At 38.7% G+C, this 27974-nt stretch overlaps 1 long non-coding RNA gene across 4 annotated transcripts in view; it reads right to left on the bottom strand.

Moving 5' to 3' along the window:
- Positions 1-27974, bottom strand: part of LOC143653488 (uncharacterized) — a 157968-nt gene that overhangs the window by 65823 nt on the left and 64171 nt on the right. For 3 of the 4 annotated variants that reach the window (XR_013161321.1, XR_013161320.1, XR_013161323.1), the window contains exon 4: positions 26656-26791. This is a non-coding gene — a long non-coding RNA (uncharacterized LOC143653488). Of the gene's footprint in view, positions 1-24657; positions 24743-26655; positions 26792-27974 lie in introns of those variants that run through there. The other variant, XR_013161322.1, reaches the window with a different exon arrangement.

Genomic DNA, 27974 nt, shown 5'->3' with positions numbered 1-27974 from the left:
TCTTCCATAGTGACTGCACCATTATTCATTCCAACCAGCAGTGCATAAGTGTCCTAGTTTCTCCACATTCTCTCCAACATTTATAGTTTCCTGTTTGTTTAATAGCAGCCATTCTCAGAGGGGTGAGGTATTATCTCAATGTAGTCTTGATCTGCATTTCTCTTATAGCCAATGAAAATGAACATCTCTTCATGTGCTTTTGAGCCATCTATATTTGCTCTTCAGAAAAATGCCTACTCATATCTTTAGCCCATTTTATAATTGGGTTGTTCTTTTGTTGTTGAGTTGTATGATTTCTTTGTGTATACAGGATATCAAACCTTTGTCCAATGTGTGATTTCCAAAATTTTCTCCCACTGAGTTGGCTGCCTCTTTACATCTTTGACAAAGTCTTTTGAGGTGCAGAACATTTGGTTTTGAGGAGTTCCCATTTCTATTTTTTCTTTTGTAGCTTGTGCTTTGGGTGTAAAGTTTAGGAAGCTATGTCCTATTACTAGGTCTTGAAGATGTTTCCCTATATTTTCTTCTAGAAGTTTTATGGTGCTAGCTCTTATTATATTTAGATGTTTGATCCACTTTGAGTTAATTTTTGTAGGGTGTAAGATAGGGGTCCTCTTTCATTATTTTGGCTATTGAGATCCAGTTCTTCCATGCCTATTTATGGAAAGCACTTATTGTTCCATTCAGAGGATTTGGGGCCTTGTAAAAAATCAGCTGACCATAGATTTGGTGGTCTGCACACTTGAGTCGATGCTTCTATCTTTGTGCCAGTACCATGCTGTTTTGACCAGTGTGGCTTTATAATAGGCTTTAAAGGTCAGGAAGTGTCAATCCTCTCCCTTCATTCTTCTTTTTTAGAATGCTTTTAGCTATTCAGGGTCTCTTTTCCTTCCATATGAATTTGGTAACTAGGTTTTCCAAGTCTTCAAAGTGAGTTGTTGGGATTTTGATGGATACCCTGTTAAATCTGTAGGCCAATTTGGGTAGAATTGACATCTTAACTATATTTAACCTTTCTATCCATGAGCAGAGAATGTCTTTCCACTGATTTAGATCTTTTTAAATTTCTTTTGGTATTGTTATGTAGTTTTCTATGCACAAGAAATTTACATTGCTAGTTAAGTTCGTTCTAAGTACTTAATTTTTTTAGTTGGTATTTTGAATGCATTTTTTTTCTTTAACTACCTCCTCAGTTAGGTCATTGCTTGTGTATAGAAACGTTACTGATTTTTGTACATTAATTGTATATGCTGCCACCCTGTTGAATTCATTTATTAGCTCAAGTAACTTGGCTGTAGATTTCTCAGGATCTTCCAAGTATAGTATCATGCCATCTGCAAAGAATGAGAGTTTTACTTCTTCATTTCCAATTTGGATGCCTTTTATTTCTTTGTCCTTCCTGAATCCTCTAGCTAGAACTTCTAGCACATTGTTGAATAACAGCGGTGACAGTGGGCATCCTTGTTTCATTCTTGATTTTAGGGGAAACCTTTCAGTTTCTCTCCATTGAGTGTGATGCTGGCTATCAGTTTTTCATACATAACCTTTATCATACTGAGGTAGCTACCTTTGATTCCTGTCTTTTGGAGTGTTTTTATCAAAAAAGGATGTTGAATTTTGTTGAATGTGTTTTCAGCATCAACTGATGATCATGTGATTTTTCCCTTTTGATTTGTTAATATGCTGTATTACATTAATTGATTTTCTTGTGTTCAACCATCCTTGCATTCCTGGTATAAACCCCACTTGGTCGTGGTGTATAATTCTTTTAATGTGTTGTTGGGTTCGATTTGCAAATATTTTTTGAGAATTTTTTCATCAATGTTCAGTAGGGAGCTTGGCCTGTAGTTTTCCTTTCTTATAGCATCTTTACCCAGTTTTGGTAGTAAAATGATATTAGCTTCATAAAATGAGTTAGGTAGAGTTACTTTTCCCTCAGTTTTCTTGGAAAAGTTTGAGCAGGATTGGTGTCAGTTCTTTTTGGAATGTTTTATAAAATTCCACGTGAAGCCATCTGGCCTTGGGCTTTTCTTTGTAGGAAGATTTTTGATGGCTGAATTAATCTCTCTACTTGAGATTGGTTTGTTGAGATCTATTTCTTCCTGAGTCAGTGTATCTTGTTTGTGCGTTTCCAGAAATTTGTCCATTTCATCTAAGTTGTCTAGTTTGTTGGTATATGGTTGCTCATTGTATCCTCTTATGATTTCTTTTATTTCTTCAGGGTATGTGGTAATGCATCCCATCTTAATTCTGATTTTGTTTATTTGCATTCTCTTTTTTCCTTTGTCAGTTTTGTTAGTGGGCCATCAATTTTACTGATTTTCTCAAAGAAGCAACTTTTGATTTTACTGATTCTTTCTATTGTTCTTTTGTTTTCCCATTCATTTAACTCTGCTTTAATCTTTTTTACTTCTCTTCTCCTATGTGCTTTGGCATTAGCTTGCTGTTTTTTCTCAAGCTCCTTCAGGTGAGCAGTTAAGACCTTGATTTTTGCTCTTTCTTGTTTTTTTTAATATAGGCATTTAGGGCAATAAATTTCTGTTTCAGCACAGCCTTTGATGCATCCCGTAAGTTCTGATAACTTGTATTCTCATTTTCATTAGTCTTCAGATAACTATTGATTTCTCTAGCAATTTCTTCTTTGACCCACTGGTTGTTTAAGAGTATGTTATTTAATCTCCATATATTTGTAAATATTCTTAGTCTTTGGTGGTTACTGAGATCCAGCTTTATTCCATTGTGATCAGAGAAAGTGCTTTGAATAGTTTCAATATTTAAAAATATTTATAAAGACCTTTTTTGTGCCCCAATATATGATCTATCCTGGAGAATGATCCATGAGCACTAGAGAAGAATGTATATCCTTGTGTTTTGGGGTGCAATGACCTATATATGTCTGTTAGGCCTAATTCATTTATCAAGTTATTTCATGTCTCTATTTCCTTGTTAATCTCCTGTCTGGTTATTTTATCTATAGAAAAGAGTGGTGTGTTGAAGTCTTCTATTATTATTGTTGAAACATCTATTGCTCCCTTCACTTTTGTCAACGTCTGTCTCATGTACTTTATAGCTCCTTAATTGGGAGCATATGCATTTATGATTTTTATATCTTCTTAATGAATTGTTCCATTAATTAACATATAGTGTCCTTCTTTGTCTCTTACGATGTTTAACATTTAAATTCTATTTTGTCTGATATTACTATAGCTACTCCTGTTTTCTTTTGGTTACAACTTGTGCAAAAAATCTTTTTCTATCCTTTCACTTTCAATCTATTTCTATCCTTGTGTTTAATATGAGTCTCTTGTAAGCACCATATATCTGGATTATATTTCTTAATCCATTCTGCCAGTTTGTATCTTTTAATTGGTAAGTTTAGTCCATTAACATTCAAAGTTATTACTGAAAAAGCATTTCCTGAATCCATAATCTTATCTTTTTAATTTTATTGGTTAGATCTATATCTTTTCCCTCTTTCTCTTTTTATCCTTTGAGTTATCCTTATTGGTACTCTTCAGTTCTGTGCCCTCCTCCAGACCTCCTTCTCCTGTCTTTTTTTTTTTTTCAACTGACAGAACTCCCTTTAGTGTTCTTGTAGGGCTGGTCTCTTGTTGACAAATTCTTTCAGGATTTGTTTGTCTGTGAAAATTTTAATCTCTCCCTCAGTTTTGAATAACAATTTGGCTGGGTACAGAATTCTTAGCTTGAAGTCTTTCTCTTTCAAGATCTTAAATACATCATACCACTGTCTCCTCACCTCCATGGTGCCAGTTGAGTAATCTGAAGTCAGTCTTATGTAGTTTCCCTTGTATGTAATAGATTGCTTTTCTCTTGCTGTTTTCAGAATTTCTGCTTCTCTTCAACATTTGACAGACTGATTAGTATGTGTTGTGGGGAAGGCCTATTTGGATTTATTCTCTTTGGAGTTTGTTGGGCTTCCTTGACTTGTATATTTATGTCCTCTATAAGGGTTTTGAAGTTTTCCCCCATTATAGTCCTAGCCCTTTACTCTTGTCTTCTCCTTCTGGGACACCAGTGATTCTTATATTGGTGTGCTTTGTTTTGTCTATCATTTCCCTGAGATCCAATTCAATTTTTTCTGTCTTTTTTTTGCCATTTTCTGTTTTGAATGTTCAAAATCAGTTGTCCTGCCTTCTATATTACTTATTCTTTCTTCTGAATCTTCAAATCTGCTGTTGTGTGCCTCTAGTGTTTTTTTATTTGGTCAACAGAGTCTTTAATCTCTGTGATATCTGCTATTTTTCTATTCTTTTCTTTCTAATTTCTCTTTATGCTCCTATACTGTCTTCTTGACCTCCTTTATGTCATTAGCCATCCCACTTATTTTATTAAGTAGAGTATATGAATATCTTTGATTAGTTGTTCCAATGTCTGAGTCTCCTCTGATGTTTTAATTGGTTGTTAGGCTGGGCTATATCTGTCTACATTGTGATATGCTTCATGATCTTCTGTTGTTTTCATTGCATGTAAAAAAAAATCTTGATTGGTTTACCCTGGGAATTGATTTCCTTCAGTAGTCTAAAGCCTTGTGTTTGTGAAGTGGATGTGTAGCAGGGTGCAGGATACTGGGCGGGGCACAACAGTGTGGTGATGCATTGAAGTGCATGTATAAGTGCAGGTTGAAGATGTTATGCTGGTGCTTGTGAATGTGGGCACCCAGCAGCCCAGGAGGATGTGCATTTGCACAGGTCTGAGGGACATAATCCTGGTGTGCACTGGTCTAGGGTGCATGGCCCTTTGTGTGTATGTGCAGAGCTGTGGCACCGCGTCGATGTTATGCCTTCATAGGCTGGTGCTGGATGTGACCAGGCTGTGCAAGTTAGTGCTTTCTCAGAGCTGGGAAGTGTGACTGAGGGCTGTGCACAGTCATGTGTCTAGGAGTGTGGTAAGTTGATGTTGGCAGACCTGAAGGATGTGACTTGGGGCCATGTGCATGCATAGATCTAGGAGTGCTATAAACTGATGTGCAGAGCTCAGATGTGTGTGTGCATGAGGTTGTGTGACACTATGGGCAGGGGGCATTTGTAGCTGGGGTAAGTGTCTGCAGCCTTTATGTGCTGGCAACAGCCTTCAGGGGGATAGGAGGGGGAGATATGTTCAGGAGGGGTGCAGGAGAGGTGCGTTGGGCTGCATTTGGGGTGGGGGTTTGGGGTGTGCATTGGGGGTTGGTGGGGTGGAGGTGCTTGAAGCCCAGGGAGTTGGCGTGGGTGACAGGGTTCAGGTGCGTGGGGTGTGGGGTGAGTCGCGAGTCATGGGGCTGCACTGATAAGGGTAGCCTGTTCAAGGAACACAGCTTGGCTTACTTTCTAGTCCCTGTCTCCCTATTTTAAGCTCTAGTTTTCTACTTTTCAGTTCCTCAGACTCTGCAATCAGGGCCACCCAAAGGACACATTTATGTCTCATTGCAGAGCACCTGCCCCGAAGTGCAGCTGGCATCCTCTCAATGCGCCCAGCATCCGCTTCCACAGCTGCCTTAGCCGCTACTGCTGCTGTTGGCTCCTGGCACTGAATCCAGCCATCCTTTCTTGATAAAAGTAATTTGAAATATAGAATCAAAGGAAACATTAAAAGGGTATACAAGAAACCCACAGCTAACATCATACTCAATGAAGAGGCTGAAATCTTTCCCTATAATATCTGGAATAATATAAGAATACCCATTGACATAACTATTATTCACCATTGTGCTAGAAGTTTTAGTCAGGGTGATTAGGTAAGAAAAAGAAATAAAAATCATCCAAAGTGGATAATAAGAAGTTAAATCATTACTCTTTGCAGACAATATGTCCCTATATTTAGAAAATATACAAGAAAGCTCCAAGAGCTACTTAAAGAAGTTCATCAAAGTGGCAGGATACAAGATCAAAAACAAAACTCAAAATTGTTTGTATACACCAGTAATGAGCCATCTGAGGGGGAAATTAAGAAAATTTTCCATTTACAATAGCAAATAACCAAAGTATAGGAATAAACATAACCAAGGATGTAAAGAACTTACATTCAGAAAACTATAAAATATCATTAAATCAAGGAATATCTGAATAAATGGAAGGATATTCTGTGTTCATGGATTCAAAGACTAAATGTCATTGAGATATCAGTTTTACCCAAATTGATCTATACTTTCAATCCAATACCAATCAAAATTCTAGCAGCTTACTTTGTAGAAATAGAAAAGCCATTTGTCAAATTTATCAAAACAGCATGGTATAGGTGTAAAGATAGACACACTGATCAAGGAATTCAATAAAGATTTCAGAAATAGACCTTCAGATCTATGGTCAGTTGAGTTTTGATAAGGCTCCCAAGTTCCCTCAACTGGAACAGACCACTGTCTTCAATAAATGGTGCTGGAAGACCAGATATCCATATCTCAAAGAATGAAAGAGGAACCCTGTTCTAGTTTGCTAGCTGCCGGAATGCAGTATACCAGAAACGGAATGGCTTTTAAAAAGGGGAATTTAGTTTACAGTTCTAAGGCCGAGAAAATGCCCCAGTTAAAACAAGTCTATAGAAATGTCCAATCTGAGGCATTCAGGGAAAGATACCTTGGTTCAAGAAGGCCAATGAAGTTCAGGGTTTCTCTCTCAAGTGAGAAGACACATGGCAAACACAGTCAGGGCTTCTCTCTTGGCTGGAAGGGCACATGGTGAATACGGCATCATCTGCTAGCTTTCCCTCCTGGTTTCCGGCTGGCTTGTGGATTCTGCTTCATAGTGTTGCTCTCTCTGAATCTCTTTCTCCAAAATAGTTCCTCTTTTATAGGACTCCAATAAACCAATCAAGACCCACCCAAATGGGTGGAGACACGTCGTCCCTTAATCCAGTTTAACAACCACTCTTGACTAAATTACATCATCCAGGGAGATGATCTCATATGGTATTGAATAAGGATTATTCTACCTTTAAGAAATGGGATTTATATCAAAACATGGCTTTTCTTAGGGGGCATACTTCCTTTCAAACTAGCACAAACCCTATTCCACACCCTATATAAAAATTAACTTAAAATGAATCAAAGACTAAATATAAGAGCCAGTACATAAAACTTCTAAAATGAAAATACAGGGAAATATCTTCAAGATCTAATGGTAGACAATGTTTTCTAAGACATTGCACCCAAAGTAAAAGCAATGAAAGAAAAAAACAGAAAAATAGGGGACATCCTCGTAATTGAATACTTCTGCACTTCAAAGGACTTTGTAAAAAAAGTGAAAATGTAGTCAACTCAATGGGAGAAAATATTTGGAAACCAAATATACGACAAAAGTTTGATATCCAGAATATGCAAAGAAATTCTACAACTCATCAATAAAAAGGCAAACACCACAACTAAAAAAAGATATTTTTCATATGAGGAAATAAGAATGGATAAAAAGCAATGAAAAGATGCTCATCTTCACTACCTATTAGGGAAATTCAAATCAAAACCACAATGAAAAATCATTTCACACTTATTAGAATGGCCACTATTGAATAAACAGGAAACTACAAGTGTTGGAGAGGGTGTGTACAAATAGGACCACTTATTCACAGCTGGTGGGAAGTGTAAAATGGTACAGCCATGTGGAAGACAGTGTGGTGGTTCAGATATATTGCCTTATTATCTGACAAGTCCATTACTCTGCATATATCCAGGAAAACTGAAAGCAGGGATGCAATTAGACATTTGCACTTCAATGTTCATAGCAGTACTATTCATAATTTCCAAAAGATGGCAACAACCATCTTTTGGAAATAAAGAAATAAAGAAAATATCATATCTACATATGATGGAATATTATTCAGTAGTAAGAAGACCTGAAGTCCTGAAACATGTAACAGCATGAATGAATCTAGAGGACATTATGAGTGAAAGAAGTCAGATACAAAAGGACAAATATTGTATGATCTCATTAATATGAACTAATTATACTATGTAAACTTATAGACAAAAAATCTAAACTATAGGTTACCAGGAGATAGAATAAGCCTACCTAATGAGGAATTGCATTAGTTTCTAGAGAAACAGAACTAACAGGAGATATCTATAAATATAAGATTTATCAAACTGTCTAATGCAACCATAATTGCAAGAGTCTAAAATTTGTAGAGCAGGCTGTGAAGCTGGCAACTCCAATGAATAGTATCAACAAACTCCACAGGAAAGCCTCGCTGGCTGAAAAGTAGTGAAAATTCTCTTTTCTCCCTTAAAAGCCTTCAACTGATTGGATCAATCCAATTGATCAGAGTCTCTCCTTTGCAGGAGATACATCTTTAGTTGATAGTAGATGTAATCAGCCACAGCTGCAATCAACTGACTGATGATTTACTAAATCAACCTTCTAGTTTATCAACCACTCATGAAATATCCTTGAAGTAATGATTAGGCCTAACCAGACAACAGGGCACCAGTTAGTTTGCTAGCTGCCAGATGTGATATAACAAAAAGGAATGGCCTTTAAAAAGGGGAATTTAATCAGTTGCAAATTTAAAGTTCTAAAGCTGTGAAAATATCCACATTTAAGCAAGGCTATAGAAATGCCCAATCTAAGGTATCCAGTGAATGATACCTTGGTTCAAGAAGCCAGTGAATTTCAGAGTTTCTCTCTCAACTGGAAAGGCACATGGTGAACATGGCAACATCTGCTAGCTTTCTCTCTATGCTTCTTGTTTCATGAATTCCCCCCGGGGGTGTTTTCCTTCTTTATCTCCAAAGGTATCTAGCTGCATGGGCTCTGCTGCTTCTGGTGGTTCTCTCCAAAATGGTTCCTCTTTTAAAGGATTCCAGTAAACTAATTAAGGCCCACCTGGAATGGGTAGAGTCACATCTCCCTCTAATCAAAGGTTAATACCCATAATTGGGCACATTGCATCTCTGTGGAGATAATCCAAATTTCCATCCTACACTATCAAATAGGGATTAAAAGAAATGGCTGCCTCCATGAGATGGATTAGGATTAAAACAAGCTTTTTCTAGCACACATAATCTTTCAAATGCACACACCTGGCCAAGTTGGTACATGAACATAATCTCACAGTTTACCCTGTTCACCTTTACACATGCTTAATATCTAAATAGAACATAAAAATAGACATATTTTTCACCTAACAATACTCAACTGTCCAGGGTATAAGCAGAAATGCACCAAATCTCTCCAGTATATGATGCAAATCCTTAGGTAACATTCACTTTTAAACTTGACATTCTATAACTTAAATACTGTAACATGAACAATACAATTTATATTATGTGATAAGGAGAAACCAAGATCTTTGCTTTATCTACAAATGCAAACATACTCATAACAAAACAAAGAGGAAATATTCATACCATCACAGTCCTCACTTCTGTAACTGGTCATATGGTCACAGTTAATATTTATCACTACCTTCTTCCACTACTCGTTCTATGTTCCCTTTACCCTCAGCAAGCACTTTAGCTGGCCGTGGTTCTTTGCATGGTGGGTTGACCTAAACTTTCATTCCTGAAGTTTCTGGGCCATTGGTAGTCTTGCCTGGATTGGGCTGTCACAGTTTTCCATTGGCTTTAATCACAGGGCATGGTAATACTAAGAGACACCCTAGGGGATCTCCTGTATTCCAAGAAAACTCTTCTTTATTTCCATTGTGTAGTTGCAGTCTTATTTTCTGTTTATAGTCAGGATCAATCACCCCAGCCAGTACAGTAATCTCCATTCTTGCTTATTGATTCAGAGGCATGAGAAGCCCAAAGTGGTCAGGTGGCAGTGTTAACTTCCAATTCAGTGGAATCATTGTTGTGTCTCCTAGTAGGAGCACTCCTCCTTTTGAAACTAGGACATGTAGACCAGCAGGGCTTAAGGTTAAAGGGTCTGAAAGTAAAACTTTTCTAGGGCATCACTAGGGGTGATAGTGAGTGGTGTCACCCGCATTTCAATCCCTTGATTCCTAGATATGTGAATCCTATCTACGGGAAAAACAGCACCATAATGTGGACACTCAGGGCATACACTGCCTCCTGGAGAATATTGCCCTAGCCCTGCAAGGTATTGCCATCTGGTTGGCACTATGACTAGGTCTTCAAAAGACCATTCCACTATTCTATCAACCCAGCTGCCTCTGGATGATGGGAAACACGTTAAGACCAGAAAATTTCATAAGCATTTGTCCATTCCCACACTTCATTTGCTGTGAAGTGGGTTCCTTGATCAGAAGCAATACTGTGTGGAATAAATAACTGTAGATAAGGCACTCTGTAAGTCCACAGATGATAGTTTTAACAGAAGCATTGTGTGTAGGGAAGGCAAACCCATATCCAGAGTATGAGTCTATTCCAGTTAGAACAAATTGCTATTCCTTCCTTGATGGAAGAGGTCTAATGTAATCGATCTTCCACCAGGTAGCAGTCTGATTACTTCTCAGAATGGTGCCAAACGAAGGGCTGAGTGTGGGTCTCTGCTGTTGGCTGATTGGGCACTCCACAGTGGCCATGGCCAGGTGAGCCTTGGTGAGTAGAAGTCCATGTAGCTGAGCCCATGTGCATCCTCCATCCCTACAACCTTGCCCACTTTGTTCATGAACCCTCGGGCAGTGGTAGGAGTGGCTGGGGAAAGAGGCTAGCTGGTATCCACAGAATAGGTCTTCTTATCCACCTGATTATTAAAACATTCCTCTGCTGAAGCCACCCTCTAGTGAGCATTCATATGGGACACAAATATCTTCATGTTTTTGGCAATTCAGAAGTGTCTATCCACATACCTCTTTCCTGGACCTTTTTGTCCCCAGTTTTCTAATCATGCTCCTTTCAAGTCCCTGACCAATAAGCCAAATTGTTAGCAACAGCCCATGAGTCAGTATACAAATGCACCACTGGCTAGTTCTCCTTCCAAACAAAATGAACAACCAAGTGCACTGCTAGAAGTTCCACCCAGTGGGAGAATTTCTCCTCACTACCGTCCTTCAAGAACATCCCCCCCAAAAATAAAAAATAAAAAAGATTTAAAAAAAAAAAAAAGAACATTCCCAAAAGAGGCTGTAGTGCTGCAGCTGTCCACATTTGGTTGGTACCTGCATATAGTGCAGAACCATCTGTAAGCCAGGCCAGAGTTTTCTCTTCCTCAGTCAACTGATTGTAAGGAACTCCCCAAGAAGTGATAGCTTGGGCTGGGAAAGAAGGTTATATGGCAGGTGTGGGCACTATGGGCATTTGAACTACTTCCTCATGTAACTTGCTAGTGTCTTCAGGACTTGCAAGAGCCCTACCTCTTATATACCATTTCCATTTTATGATGGAGGGCTGCTGTGCACACCCAACTTTATGGGTTGGATAGTTAGATAACATTCAGCTCATGATAGGCAACTCAGGTCTTATGGTAATTTGGTAGCCCATGGTTAAGCATTCAGTCTCTACTAAGGCCCTGCAGAAGACCAAAAGCTGTTTTTCAAAAAAGAGAGTAGCTATCTGCAGAGGATGGCAAGGCTTTACTACAAAATCTTAAAGACCTCCATTTTAATTCTTCTATAGGGCCTACTAAAGGCACCACATAGTATCTCTATTTTCCACTGACACTTTCAGCACCATTGTTTCTGCTGGATCATGTGGTCCAAATGGCAGAGCAGATTGCACCTGTCACAGAGCTTCCTCTTATTCAGGTCCCCACTCAAAACTAGCATCTTGTCTGGTCACTCAGTAAATGGGCCACAATAGCACACCCAGATGAGGAATATGTTGTTTCCAAAATCCAAAGAAGCCAACTATGTGTTGTGCCTCTTTTTTGGTTGTAGGATGGGCCAGATGCAATGGCTTATCCTTCACCTTTGAAGAAATATCTCAACATGCCCCATGCCACTGTACATCAAGTAATTTCACTGAGGAGAAGGCCCCTGTATTTTTTGTTGGCTTTATCTCTCATCCCCTGAGACACAAATGCCTTACTAATAAATCTCGTGTAGTTGCTATTTCTTGATTACTAGGTCCAATCAACGTGATATCATCAATATTTTGGACCAGTATGATGTCTTGTGTGAGAGAGAAATGTCAAGGTTCCTGCAGAGAAGATCATGGCATAGGGCTGGAGAGTTGATATTCCCCTGGGGTAGGACAGTGAAGGTATACTGCTGGTCTTGCCAGCTGAATGTAAACTGTTTCTAGTGGCCCTTACTAACAGCTATTGGAGGAAAAACACTCATCAGATCACTAGCTGCATACCAGATACAAGAAGATGTGCTGATTTGCTCAGTCAGTGATAGCACACCTAGAACAACAGCTGCAATTGGATTCACCACCTGGTTAAGTTTATGATAATCTACTGTCATCCTTCAAGACTCATCTGTTTTCTGCATGAGCCAAATAGGAGAGTTGAATGGGGATGTGGTGGGAATCACCACCCCTGCATCCTTCAAGTCCTTAAGAGTGGCAACAATCTCTGTAACCCCTCCAGGAATCCAGTATTGTTTCTGATTTACTATTTGCTAGGTAAGGACAGTTTTAGTGGCATCCACTTGGCCTTTCCTACTATAATAGCCCTCACTCCACAAGTCAGAGAACCAATTTGGGGATTCTGCCAGTTTCTCAGTATGTCTACTCCAATGATGTATTCCAGAACTGGGGAAATAACTGCAGAATGGGTCTGGAGACACACTGGATCCATTGTGAGATGGAACCTGAGCTTAAACTCCATCAATCACTTGACCTCCATAAGCCCCCACTCTGACTGGTGGGCCAGGGTGTTTTGGGCCCCCTGTAGTTAAGAACCAGGGTCACTTTAGAACCAGGGTCTAATAACCCCCAAAATATCTGATCATTTTCTTTTCCCCAATGCACAGTTGCCCTATGAAAAGGCCATAGATCTTCTTGGGGAAGGCTTGGAGAAAGATTAACAGTACAGATTTGTGGCAGTCTAACAGGGTCCTCCCCCAAAAGGACCTGGCCCTCCCCTCATTCAAGGGGCTGTGGGTCTGTAAACTGTCTCAAATCTGGAAATTGATTAAGGGGCCGTGACTCTCTGTTTTTTTAATTCAAGTTAGACTTCTGTTCACTTGACCTAGAACTCTTCTGATTATACAGCTCCAACAATAATTTAGTAGAATTCCCATCTATGGTACTTCTAAGTAACCCATAATCTACTAACCAACACCACAAGTCTCTGCCTGTCAGATTACTTTGACTCCTGCTTTGAGTCTGCTGTCCATTATGATAGTCATGTCCACCTTGTCTTTGGAGATTAAATGCTGCCACCTGGTTTCTGCCGACTTAAGAGCCAATCATTCCCATTGTGTTTAAGGATTCCAGCTCAGTAACAGCAGTTCCCACAGTAATATCTGACCTGCAGAGAAGGGTGACTACAGAGCTCTTTAGGGATGATGGAGATAGTCTCACAAATTTATTTCTCACAGATCTCATAAAAGGTGCATCCTCCAGACATTCCTGGGGTCTAAGAGAAGGCTTTGCATGATAAATCCACTCTAACATTCCAGTCTCTCTAAGCCTTTGGATCCCTTCATCTACACTATACCAGGGCAGTTCTGGCATTTCAACCTCAGGTTACATCAGCCACTTTTGTATCCATGTTTTAGCCAACCATCCAAACAAACTGTTATTGCCTTTTCTAACTCCTCGAGCTATAATGTTGAATGCAGAATCTGTGCTTACTGGGCCCACATCAATAAATTCAGCCTGATCCAGCTTTATATTCCCTCTACCATTATCCCAAGCTCTTAAAATCCATCCCATATACATTCCCCTGATTTCTGTCTATATAAATTGGAAAATTCATGCAGTTGTTTTGGAGTGTAATGTAACTCTTCATGGGTAACACTTTGGACCTCACCTTTTGGGGCTTGTTGGGACTTCAATCTAGTTATAAGTCTGGAAGAAAAGAGGGGTGGTGAAGGTGAATCACGAAAAGAATTAAAAGTATCTTACAAGCCAATTACTTCAGGACATTTGTTTGCAGTTTCACCTAGGGTAACAGGATTAATCACTCCAGGCAGAAAAGCAAGGGCTGTTTCCCCATGGGGAATCACAGTGCATCACAGGCACTGAAGGGTTAATCCCTTCAGGTGGAGGTTGCGTGGCCAATTCCTCAGGACTGACCGGAGGTTAGGATGCCATTTCCTCAGGGCAGGCTGTTACAGGGTTGTCTAGGAAAGATTCAGCATGATCTAGGGTTTCAGTGTTTCCACAGCCATCACTATCAGTCCATGTGTCGCCATCCCATTTTTTCAGGGTACCACTCCTTTCCAATTAATGTCTTCACCATAAGGACAGATTCCACGCAAGGTTCAGATTTCAGTTCATGCTGTAAAGTTTCTACTTTAACAATGAGACTCTGAATCTGATTTTCAGAGACCTCAAGTCTGCAGCTACGAGAAATAAGGTTTTCCTGCAGGACACTCATTGAAACTTTTACATCTGTCATATGGCATGTAGGCTTCACGTTTGAAGCCTTCAGTGCATCTCTTTCTCTCATAAATGTATCCAGCATATGTGACAACAATGAGTCAACATCTCCATACCTCTTAGCACCACAAAACTCCTTAAAGGTGTTAAAAATATTATCACCCAGACCCTTGCCTTGTATAAGCATACAATTATCAGAATTGAATGGTGATATTTTCACTGTCTCTTTCACCAGCTCAACCCATGGACTTTCAGTGCCATTCTGATTATTGGAAACAGAATCATTAGTGCCTTTGAGTCTAGTCAGAGTAGAAAAACAATTGTAAAAATCCGTATTTAATATCCTATTTCTTAAGAACCCCACTTTCAGTACCAAGCTGTATGAACTAGGTTCTCTAGATAAAAAGAATCAGCAGGATATATCTATAAATTTAAATTTATAAAAGTGTCTCACACAATAATGGGGATGTAAGAGTCCAAAATCTATATTGCAGGCCATGAGCTGCAGCTCAAATGAAGATCCTCATGAACTCTCAGGAGAGTTCAGCATTCTGGTGATTAGATTAAGCACCACTCATTGAAGAAGACACTCCCCATAGCTGTGGCTGCTGCCAACATGGTCATGATTAAGTCCATGAAAGGTCCTCATAGCAATAGACAGGCCAGCGCTTGCCCACCCATACAACTGGGCACCACCTTCTGGCCAAGGTGACACATGAACCTGACTGTTACAGCCAATAGCTAATAACCCCCCAAATATCTGATCATTCCCTTCTCCCCTGTGCACAGTCATCCTGATAAAATGCCATAGGTCCTCTTGGGGGAAGGTGCAAACTTGGGGCAGTGTAGCAGGATCCTTCCCCAACTGTGCCCAGCCTTCCTCTCATTCAAGGGGCTCTGGATCTGTAAAGTGTCTCAAGTTTCAAATTAATTATGGGGCCATTACTCTGTTTTTGTAATTCAAGTTAGACTTCTGTTCACTTGACTTAGAACCCAGAACTCTTCTGCTTATACAGCTTGTGACTGTACCCCAGAAAAGCCATGTTTTAATCATGGTAATCTTGTGAGAGAAGCCATTTCTTTTAATCCTGACTCTACATTGTAGGTGGAAAATTTGATTACATTATCTCCACAGAGATGTGGCCCATCTAATTGAGGGTGTGAGATTTTTTTAAATTCATGCAAGAACTTATTTATATTTGTAGTGTTAAATTATATTTGCAGTGTTTATATTTGTATAGACATATAGGTCTATACAAACCCATTACAAGTGGGTCTTGATTAGTTTTCTGGAATCCTTTAAAAAAGGGAACATTTTGAAGAAATCAGACAGCAAGAGAACAACAGAAACTTCAGAGTAGAGCTGAGACAGATGTCAACACTTGGAGAACAGAGATATAGATGTTGAAGATGCTTGGAGCCCAGCAGATGCTGCCATGAGGTTAAGCAAGCCAGAACCTGGAGAGAACCAAGGGAAGCCAAGAGATGAAAGCCAGCCCCAGAGAAGAAAAGTGAGGAACACCCCCCCTCTGCCACAGAAACAGAGGTTGAAAGCAATGGAATCCAGGAATAAAGGACCAACAGACGTCAGCTCCAAAACTTCCCAGCTGAGAGAGATTTTGCAGACTCATACTTTCCTTGAATTAAGGCATCTTTCTCTAGGAGCCTTAGTTTGGCCAGTTTTATATGCTTAGGACAGTAAATTTGTAACTTATTAAATTTCCCTTATAAAATCTGCTCAATTTTTGGTATATCACATTCTGGCAGTATTTAAGAAACCAGTACACAGCTCAAATAAGAATTTAGTAGAATTGCTCATCTATTTTACTTCTAGATACTCTACGGTCTACTAGCCAATGCCATAAGTCTCTGTGAGTCACATTATTTTGACTGCTGCTTTTATGTCTGCTGTCCTTTATGGTGGCCATGCTTGCCTTGTCTATGGTGATTAATTATTGCTACATGGCTTCAAGATCTGTTTATCCCCATGTGTTTAAGGATTCCGGCTCATGTGACAGCAGTTCCCACACAAGGTAATATCTGACCTACAGAGAAGGGAAACTACAGAGCTCTTCATGGACAATGGAGCTAGTCTCATAAATTTATTCTTTAAAAACCTGTTAAAAGTTGTGTCCTCTGGACATTCCTGGAGCATGTAAGCAGGTCTACCACCATAACACTCCAATCTCTCTAAGCCTCTGGATCCCGTCATCTACATTATACCAGGGCACTTCTGGCATTTTGACCCAAGGTAACCTGTTACCTTTGATCCATGTTTCAGCCAACTACTCAACAAACTCCTCACACCCTTTCTAACCCCTCGAGCTATAACACTGAATGCAGAATCTCTGCCTAGTGGGCCAGTTACAATAAATTCAACTTGATCCAACTTTATATTCCTTCCACCATTATCACATACTCCTAATATCCATCCCCATGCATATTCTTCTGACTGGAAAACTCCTGCATTCTTTTGGAGTTTGGTGTACTTCCTCATAGGTCACACCTTTTACTTCACCTTTTGGGGCCTTTTGGGACTTTAGTCTAGTCATAGGTCTTGAAGAAAAGAGGGATGTGTTAAGGTCATGAAAAGAACTAGAAGTGTCTTTCAAGCCAGTTATTTCAGGGAATTCCATGGAGTTACATCTGGTGAGACACAATTAATTGCTCCAAGCAGAGGAATGAGGGCTGTTTCTCCAGGGGAGGTAGTTATAGGTTTTGTAGGCACTGAAGTGTTGATCTCATTAGGTGGAAGTTGTATGGCAAACTCTTCTGGGTTGACTAGAAGCCTGGAATCTGTTTGCTCAAAGCAGGCTGTAGGTGGGGATGGTCTGTCCTCAGGGCGGGCTGTAGGTGGGGATGGTCTGTCCTCAGGGCGGGCTGTAGGTGTGGATGCTCTGTCCTCAGGGTGGGCTGTAGGTGGGGATGCTCTGTTCTTAGGGCAGGCTAGATATGGTAGCTGTTTCCTCAGGGCAGGCCATTATAGGTCTACCTAGCAAAGATTCAGCAGAATCCAGGGTTTCTGTGTCCTCATTGCCACCATTATCAAGTCATATGTCCTCATCCCAAGTTTCAGTATCCCCTTCTTTTCTAATCAAAGACCTTACTTTAACAGCAGACACCTTGCAAGGTTGGGAATTTAGTTTATGTTGGAAATCTTCTACTCACACTGAGGCTCTGTATATGTTTTTCAGATACCTCAGGTCTGCAAACATAAGAAATAAGATTTTTTTTCAGGGCATACATGGAAAGTTTTACATCTTTCATATAGTACTTAAGTTGCAAATTTGAAGCCTTCAGCTCATCCCTTTCCCTTATAACTATATCCACTGCATCTAACAAGCAGCCAACATCATTATTCTTAACTCCATAAGACTCTGCCAAGGTATCAAAAGCACTCTCACCCAGACCTTGCCTCATATAAGTGTACACTTAACAGAATCAAGTGGTGATATTTTGCATATCTCTGTTGCCAACTCACTCTATGGACTGTCAGTTCCATCTTGATTATTGCAAACAAAGACATATGCCTTTGAGTATAATTGGTGTAGAAAGCCAATTGTAAAAACCCATTTTTAATGATTCTATTTCTCAAGCCCTTAGTACTAAGCTGTATTACAAAGGTTCACTAAAGAAACAGAATGAACAGGAGATGTCTGTAAATATAAGGTTTATAAAAGTGTCTCATGCAATCATTGGAATGCAAGAATCCAAAGTCTGGTGTGCAGGTTGTGAAGTGGCCAATCTGAAAATGTGACAAACTCCATGGGAGAGACTCACTTGCTGAAGATAAGTGAAAATTCTCTCTTCTCCCTTAAAGTCTTCGACTGATTGGATCAAATCCAGTTTACTGGATTATCTTGTTTGCAGGGGACATTCCCTCTGCAAACAAGATTACTATTTAGATAGTAAATGTAATCAGCCACAACTGCAAACAACCAACTGGTGATTTAATAAGCCAAACTTCTGATTTATCAAACAGCCATGAAATATTCTTGCAGTAATTGTTAAGCCAGTGCTTGCCTGACCAGACAACTGAGCACCATTACCTGGTGAAGTTGACACCAGAAACTAACCATCCCAGGAGTGCTTGCTTAATATGTGCAGAATTTTTAACTAAGTTGAATTTAAATGCTTAGAAAATGCTATCGGTGATGGTAGCAAATTATCATGAGTATAATAAATAGTGCTGAATTGTGTATGGGATTGAATTGTGAATGGGATTGAAAAGGGAAGTCTAAAGTCATGAATGCCACCAGAAGAAAAGCTAGAGGTTAAAACATGGGACTGTATAACCCAGTTAATCTGGTGGTGGACAATGACTGTGATTCAGTACAAATATAAAAAGTTATTTCATGAGTTAGCTCAAAGGTACATCACTATTACAAGGAGTTAGTAATAGGGTGGCATATGGGGGAAATAAATCTATTGCAAACTATAACTATAGTTAACAATAATATCTTAATATTCTTCCATCAGCAGTAACAAATGTACCACACAAATACTAGGGCTATTAATGGGTATGGGATGTTTGGGGTTTCTTTTTTTTCTTTTTGAAATAATTAAAATGTTCCAAAATTGATTGTGGTGGTGAATGTATGAGTATATGATGATACAGTGAGCCACTAATTGTATAGTTTGGATGGATTGTATGGTGAGTGGATATATTTCAATAAAATTTCATTTAGTTAAAAAATATATAGAGAGGCCCCTTTTTGACAATATCCTTCAATGCACAAAAGTATTCTATTTTGAAAAGGTCCCATGTACCTCTTTTATTTCATTGCTTGTGCTCTGGGTATCAAGTCTAAGAAACCTCTGCCCACCACAAGATATTTAAGATGCTTCCCTACAATTTCTTCTAGGAATTTTGCTATAATGTTTCCTATCTTTATGCCTTTGATTCTTTTTTTTTCTGATGGGTAGGCACCGGGAATCTAACCTGGTTCTCTGGCATGGCGGGGGAGAACTCTGTCTGCTGAGCCACTCTGGCCTGCCTAATCCATTTTTAATTAATTTTTGTATAAGGTGTGATTTAGGGATTCTCTTTCATTGTTTTAAATATAGATATCCAGTTTTCCCAGCATGATTTGTTGAAGAGACTATTCCATTCCAGTTGAATCGACTTGGCCATCTTGTCAAAAATCAAATAACCATAGGTATGACATACATTTTTTTTAACTCTCAATTCTGTTCCATTGATCAATATGTCTATCTTTATGCGATTACCATGCTGTTTTGACAACTGTGGCTTTTATAATATGCGTTAAATTCAGGGAATATCAGTCCTCCAACTTCATTCTTCTTTTTCAAAATGTTTTTTGCTATTCCAGGCCACTTACACTTCCAGATAAGTTTGATGATTGGCTTTTACATTTATGCAAATGAATCCATTAGAATTTTTGTTGTTGTTTTTTTTTTCTTGGTATGCTATATGGCAGGGGTTACATTTCATTCTTTTTCCATGTAAGTATCTCCTTATTGCAGCACCATTTGTTGAATTTTTGTTTGGTTTTTAATTTGTTTGTTTGTTTGCTTGTTTGGGAAATGTGTGGGCCAGGAACCAAACCTGGGTCTCTCCCATGGCAGGTAAGAATTCTACCACTGAACCACCCTCACACCCTGCGCTGGTTTGAAAGGATGTATGTTCCCTAGAAAAGCCATGTTTTAATCAAAATCCCATTTCATAAAGGCAGAATATTCCCTATTCAATACTGTGTGTAATTAGATCATCTCCCTGGAGATGTAACCCAATCAAGAGTGGTTGTTAAACTGGATTAGGAGAGATGTGTCTCCACCCATTTGGGTGGGTCTTGATTGATTTACTGGAGTTCTATAAAAGAGGAAACATTTTGGAGAATGAGAGATCCAGAGACAGGAGAAAGGAACAAGAAACTAGAACACACCCCCAGGCTTTTAGAATTTTGACTGAGATTGCATTGAATCTGTAAATTACTTTGGGTAGAACTGATATCTTAACTATATTTAATCTTCTGAAAATATAGCCTACTAAATGATAGAAAATATTTGGAAACTACATATCTGATAAGGCTTTAATATCTAGAATTATGCACAATGTATAAAGAAATCCTACAAATCAACAATAAAAAGACAAAAACAAACCACTAAAAAGTAGGCAAAAAACTTGTATAGGTACTTTTCAAAAGAGGAAATACAAATGACTAAAAAGCACATAAGAAATGCTCAACATCACTAGCCATTCTGGAAATGCCAATCAAAACCACAATAAGATATCTTTTCACGTGTGTTAGCATAGCCACTATTAGAAAAACAAAAACCATAAGTGTTGGGGAAAAAGGATAGAAACAGGTACATGTATTCACTGCTGATGGGAATGTAGAATGGTACAGCTGCTTTGGGAGACAGTTTAGTCACTCCTCAGGAATCTAAGTGTAGAACTGTTCTATGATCCATCAATCCCATTACTAGATATATTCCCAGGAGAACTGAAAGCAGGGATTCAATCAGACATTTTCACACCAACATTTATAGCAGTATTACTCATAACTAAAAGATGGAAAAAACCCAAGTGTTTTGCAAGTGAATGGATAAAGAAAATGTCGGTCATACACATGAAAGATTGAAGTCTTGAAGCAGGCAACAACATGGATGAACCTTGAGGTCATTACGTTGAGTGAAATAAATCAGATGCAATAGAACAAATATTGTTTCAGCTCACTAATATGAGCTAATTATAATAAGCAAACTCATAAAGTTAATATCTAGTATATAGGTTACCAGGAAATAGAACACATGTACAGAATGGGGAGTGGATACTTAATGTGTGCATAATTTTTAACTAGGTTAAGTTTAAACTTTTGGAAAGGGATAAGGTGATGGTAACACAAATGGTGAGTATAATTTAAACGCTAAATTATCCATGTGAATGTGGTTGAAAGGGGAAGTTTAGAGTACAGTATGTCCCTAGAAGGAAAGCTAGAGGGTGAAATATGGGACTGTATAAGATAGCGGACATTGTTGTGGACAATGAGTGTGATTAATAGTACAAATATAGACATGTTCTTACATGTACTAGATCAAATGTATGCCACTATCATAAGGTATTAATAATAAGGTAGTATATGGTAAAAATATAGCTATGGACTAATGTTAACAATAATATTCTACTATTCTTTCATAAATTGTAACAAAGGTGCAATACCAATGGTAAGTGTCAATAACAGGAGGGTGTAAGGGGTGTGGGACTTTTCCTTTTGGAGCAATGAGAATACTCCCAAATTGATTGTGGTGATGAATGCAAAACTCTTTGATTATACCTTGAGCCACTGGTTGTCCACTTTGGATGAGTTGTATGGCATATGGATAAAATTGTGTTTTTTCTTTAGTTAAGTTGATTTAGAATGGGTCTACTTTTCTATTCATGAAAAACTGAAATTCTTGTATAAGGCCCTTACAGTTTGATAAGCAATCCCCACCTGGAACTCACTCACCTCTCACTACTCCAATGACAATTATTATTAATTCCCTGTTTGCCATGAATCTCAAGCTTTGGGATGCATGAGTATCACCCACAACCTTGTTAAAACAGACTGTGAGCCTCACCTCAAGAATTTCTTACTCTATAGATGGGGCATAAGAATTTTCATTTCTAATCAGTTTCAAAGTAATGTCTTGTTACTGGTCAGGAGACCACACTTTGAGAAATACTGTCATATTTCATTCCTGTGACTGAGTTCAAGAGGATAGTAAGCTGTCTCACATCCAGGAACTCAGCAGAGCACAAGCAAATCAATTTAATGGGTAAGAGCAGATTCAAAGAGGAGCTTATTAGAATTGAGTAGTTTGTAGGAAGTGGATATAGAAATAATGAAGAGGCAGGGGAGAGAGGAAGTAGGGAATTTATTACATTCTTTTGTCCTTATAGCCTCTGAGAGCCATGAGCAGAAGAGGCTTCAGAGCTAGTTACAGGTGATTGTGATAGAAACATGTCAGAGAATTCTCCAGGGCTGCCCAGGAATCAGGCCATCCCTGAAAACCTGAGTAAGGAGCTACCACACAGAACTTCTCTTCCCACTTGGGTTTGAAATACAAAGTGATAAATTCATTTCCTGGCCTATTGGCCACTCCAGTGGGGATAAATTAGTAGATAATTAATTCTTCAGGGAGTAGTATTCCCATTGTTTAGTTCAACTTCTGAAAATGTTTTCTGTGAAACTTACATGCCTATGGGAATCATAAAATCTTACCTTCATTATCTTGCTGATGTGCTAAATAGGTAAGAATACCTCAGTGGATGGGCCCTTTGAATTCAGAGTGTGTTGTGATCTTGCCCAATCAAAAGATCTACAACATAAAAGTAAGTCATTGAATATTAGAGTGACTGAGTGCAGGGCCCTGGGGGAAGGACAGGAGACAGACCAGAAGTGTTCAAATACTGGAGGTCCAAGATTGGGTGCAGCTGACGTGAGCAAATAAATAACCATAGGTCCCATTGTAACTGAGAAATCAGGATTTAAAGGATGATTTTGATTACTGAATCATTATATAGATATTCCTCTTTTTGCTTTCTGGTATATTATAGTAGAAGGGGGGAAATTCCTGAAATCTCTAAATTGGAATCCAGCTGCCTTGATCTCTGGTGATTGTATAGCCCTAATCTCGTGCCCCTGTGACTGTAAAATCCTTGTGACTAACCTTCATTTGTACCCAGTTATCCAGTTTTTCAACTTTAGATTCTTGTAATCACTAAAGACAGCCCCTAATGTTTATTAATGAAGGGTCTCGGATCATCCCAGACCTAACCCACCCCAAATCTAATGTTATCTTGATAACAGAGACTGGATCTAACCAAAGTGGGCCCACCTGACATGCACAGTAGCTTAGACTTAAACTTACTAGTCACCTATGACTTTCCACCATTTTCTTACACACGTTCTGTGACTAAGCATGTAACTAATCTATGCATGCTCAATACCTAGATCACCTCTAATTACATTATCTGGGACCACTGTGCTCATTATCTTAAATCCTGCCCATTTCTTCTCTAATAAAACTATGAAAATTACTGGAGTTTGGGGAGACAGATTTTGGGCAGCAAGGCCAAGTGCTCTCCAACTACACACCTACTAATACACTCTTTCCCTCTTTGAAGCCCCAGTGTCTCAGAAATTTGTTATTGAGCATGTTGGGCAAAAGAATCCATGGTCTTTGTGGAGAAAACACATTCAACTATCTCTCCCACTGAATGCATTTATGGAACAGAATATGTGAAGCAGCTACTAGAAGCTTCTGAAAAGAGAATTGTGACAGAACTTTTGGAAAGAAGACCACAATTTAAAGTACTACCAAATCAGTGGTAAGTGTGCCAATCCTTTTTTTAATCCTCAGCTTCTTTTACTTCTTGGCCCAAGACATGGATGCAGTCACAAAAATGTATAGCAGAGAATGTGAACTACAGTCCCAATGTTTCTGGCCACAGTACCTGAGTGGGGGAGCCTCAGGGAAATGAAATGCACTGAGAAAATCATCAAAAGGAAGGACCTCAAGAAAGCAACTCATTAAATTCTTAAATATTTCTTGGGTTCACCAACAAACTGCACATGATTGCACATTATGCTAATGGCTTTGAAAACTAAATTAATGATTTAAACATTTCTGCACAGGAGCCAGACTGGCTATTACACGGCAAACATGTGGGACAGACCTGAATAGTTCTGCAAAGGCTTTGAAAACTAAACTCAGACTGAAACCATAGCTCATAGAAGATGGGATGGAAATTATGGCCTAAACATAGCTGTCAATTTCTTGCTAAAACAAAAATATCAATATTCTCCATAGGATTTTAAAAAGTAACAAAACACAGTATTTCAAATATCCAGGGTAAAACCTCAGAATTATACAGTGCACAGCATTTGAAGAATGATGAAAATTTCAATTCTCATGCAGAAAGACAAAAGACATAGGTAGGCCATGGTGGTTCAGCAGGCAGAGTTCTCTCCTGCCATGCTGGAGACCCGGGCTCATTTACTGGTGCCTGCCCATGCAAAAAACAAACAAACAAACAAACAAACAAACAAAAACGAAAGACACTAACAGAGATGTTTGAATTATCTTTTGAAGTCTTTAAATCAGCTATTTAGAAATTCTCCAGCAAGCAATTGCAAACACTTACAAAATAATAGGAAAAATAGAAGAACTTGGCCACATTATAGAATGTTATATATCTACAACATGTAAGGAAAAACCAAATAGAAATTTTATATCTGAACATTACCATATCTGAAACATAAAGCTCACTGAACGAGTTCAAAAGCAGAATGAAGATGATAAATGAAATAGTCAGTCAAGTTGAAAATAAATCACTAGAAAATATCCAATCTGAAAAACAAGAAAAAAGAAAAAAAAACATTGAGGAGGAACAGGAGGAGGATAAAACAAATGCCCTCAGTCTCAGGAGCTTATGGGAAAATAACAAGAGCTATGACATCCCCGTCATCAGAGTTTCAGGATAATAGAAGGTTTTCAGTCTAAAAAATTAATGGCTAAAAACTCCATAAATTTGGTAAACCACATAAACCTACACATTCAAGAAGCTGAGCAAACTATAAACAGAATAATCCCTAAAATTTCCATGTCCAGGCCAATCATAACCAAACTGTTGAAAACTAAAGGCAAAGGGAAAATACTGAAATCAATAAGAAAAACATTGCACATTGTCTACGTGGAAAAACAGTTACAATGACAGTGAATTTACAACCAGAAATTCATGAAAAACAGAAAGAACTAGTGTGACATTTTTCAAATGCTGAAAGAAAAGAACTGACACTTGGAATTTTATATTTAGCCTAAAGGATCTCCAGAAATAAGGGTGAAATGAAGTTATCCTCAGATGAAGGAAAATGAAGAGAATGTGTTATCAGCAAATCTGCTTTAAAGGAACTGCTAAAGGAAATTCTTCAGACAGAAGGGAGATGGCACCAGAACAAAACAAAATGTTAGGAATAAAGTAAGAGGAATAGTGATTATGATAGATTACTCACCTCTAGAGCCTGTAAAATAAATAAATAAATATATTTGATGGCCTAAAGCATATAAAATAAAATTGTCTGAAGGAGGTTTTCTATATATGTAGAAATGATAGTTATCACATAAATGGGTAGGGTAAATTGGTCTGTATGGTCTATACGGTGAAAGTTTGATTCTAAGTAGACTGCAAAGTTAGGTATATAAATCGAAATCTATTTAAAGAGATATAGTCAAAACTACATTTGCTAAATTAAAATTAATTTAAAAAGTTCAAATAACTCAAAAGAAGGCAGGAAATGGAGAAATGAAGGAAAAACAGAAGTAAAAAAAAATAGAAAACATCACATGGTATCCTAAATACAAACATATAAATAATCATATTAAATGGAAATAGTCTAAACTTACAAATTAAAAGAAAAAGATTTTCATAAAACAAATAAAACATAATCCAACTACATGTGGTTTAAAAGAAATTAATTTTAAATATAATGATTTAGCTTACAAGTAAAAGATGGGAATAATATAGTATGCAAACACTAAACAAATGTGCTCAAGTGGATATACTAATATGCTTCACTTCAGAGCAGAAAAAATTACCAGGGATAAAGAAGGTCACAGCATCATAAAAATATTGTCAACTCACAATGGAGACCTAAAATTCCTAAGAGGGTATACACATAACAGCAGAGCTCTAAATACACAGAAGGTACAAAAGCAGTTTCAAGGACAAAGGATAGTTATTTCAGCAAATGATGCTGGAACAATTGGATGTCCATAAATTAAAAATAAGAGAGTGAACTAGATATGGAATTTATACCTTTCACAAAAAGTAGCTCAAAGTTGATCATAGACATAAAGTAAAATGCAAAGCTATAAAACTTCTAGAATAAGACATAGGAGAAAATCTATGTGATGTCGGGTTTGGTGATGAGTCTTTGTATACAACACCACAAACACAATCTTTTAAAGAAAAAATTAGTACATTGGACTTAAAAAATTATAAACTTCTTCTCTGTGCTTGGTTTACAGTATTAAAATACAAGCCACAGGCTGGGAGAAAATATTTGAAAAAACATGTACTTAGTAAAGGTCTTGTATACAAAATATACAAAGAACTCAATGATAGGAAAACAACCTAACTAAAAATGGTCAAAAGACCTGCACAGATACCTCATCCAAAAAGTCTACAGACAATAAATAAGCATGTGAAAAGTTGTTCAATATCATTTGTCATTAAGATACTGAAAATTAACGCAACAACGTACCAGAGTTTTCCCCAAGACGGCAGAATAGAGAGTTCCAGGATTCAGTCCATCCTCCAGCGAAGCTATTTAATAGCCAGGGATTATCTGAAACAACTGTTTGGAGGCCTCTGTAGACCAGAAGAACACTGCACACCATCTAGGAATGAACAGAAGGAAGAGACTGATAAATTGAAGTGAAGATCTGTGAGTAGAGCTCTCCATGCTGCAGAGGTTGGTGCCCATGTGCCATTAGCATGGCAGGCTGCTTGGGAGCTACTCTCTGGCTGCCAATAGAAGCTGTCTCTCCTAGGAACAGGAGTTCCAGGGGACTCAGCCAGGGGACTCAGCCAGGCATGGATTGTGGCTTCTGATTAGTGAATTCAGGCAGATTTCAATTTATATACCTAACTTTTCAGTCTACTTAAATCTCAGCTAAATTTACCACTTACCTGGGACAGAAAGAACCTGGCAGGTCAGTTTCAACCCCCCCCCCCCACTCCCAGCAGGGAAGGAAGCAGGGCAGATAGAGAGCCAGGGTGGCGGAAAGAGAGCCAAAATAGTGCAATTTTGGAGACTGCTGAAGGATAGCTCTTACTCAAGAAAAGGGAGAGCAAAGGCTGGGCTCTGACTCTGGCTCTTGCTTGATGAATTCAGAGCTCTGGACTCCAGCTCTGAGAACAGCTACATTTTTAACAGCCCATTACAGAAATCAACTGGCGCCCTCCCATTTTGGTTCTCCATTTTGACTGATTAAGAGACACAACGATGACTTCTTGGAGCAGCAGGAGACAGGTTGTTGAAGGGTGGCTCTTCCTCAAAAAAACAGGAAGGGAAAGGCCCAGTGCAATTTGAAGCCATGATTAGAAGCTTCAGATTCCAAGGTCTGGGAGCTGAGCAAGTTTCAACCTGCTCAGGCCAAAAGCTCTGTCTGACAGCCTCTTTCTCAACCACACACCCAACAGGGGCAGATGTGAGGCTGATCAGGAGACACTGCAAATTCTTAGGGAACAGGTCAAGGAAGGGTAGCTCATCCACAAGAAAAGGGGAGGGGCAAAGTCCACCGCAGTTTGTGGCTGTTGATTAAAAACTTTAGATTTCAGGGTCTGGAGATGGAGCAACAGCTTCAGCCAACCCACCCTAGCTAGAAAAAAAATCAGCCAGTCACCTTTGCCCCACCCATGCTCCCAGTAAGGGCAAGAGTCAGTTGAGAATTAAAAGCACCACCTTAGGACTACGGGGTACAGTTGGCTGAAGAGCGCCATCTGCAGGAAAGGACAGGAAACCACAGAATCAGGAGACAGCAAAGATTGGCATACTTCCAGTTCTCCTCATCAGGGCAC

Source organism: Tamandua tetradactyla, chromosome 13 (genome assembly GCF_023851605.1).
Source record: "Tamandua tetradactyla isolate mTamTet1 chromosome 13, mTamTet1.pri, whole genome shotgun sequence".
NCBI classification, from domain to species: Eukaryota; Metazoa; Chordata; class Mammalia; order Pilosa; family Myrmecophagidae; genus Tamandua; species Tamandua tetradactyla.
The sequence above is the reverse complement of the archived record's forward strand: the minus strand, read 5'-3'. Positions and strand labels throughout refer to the sequence as shown.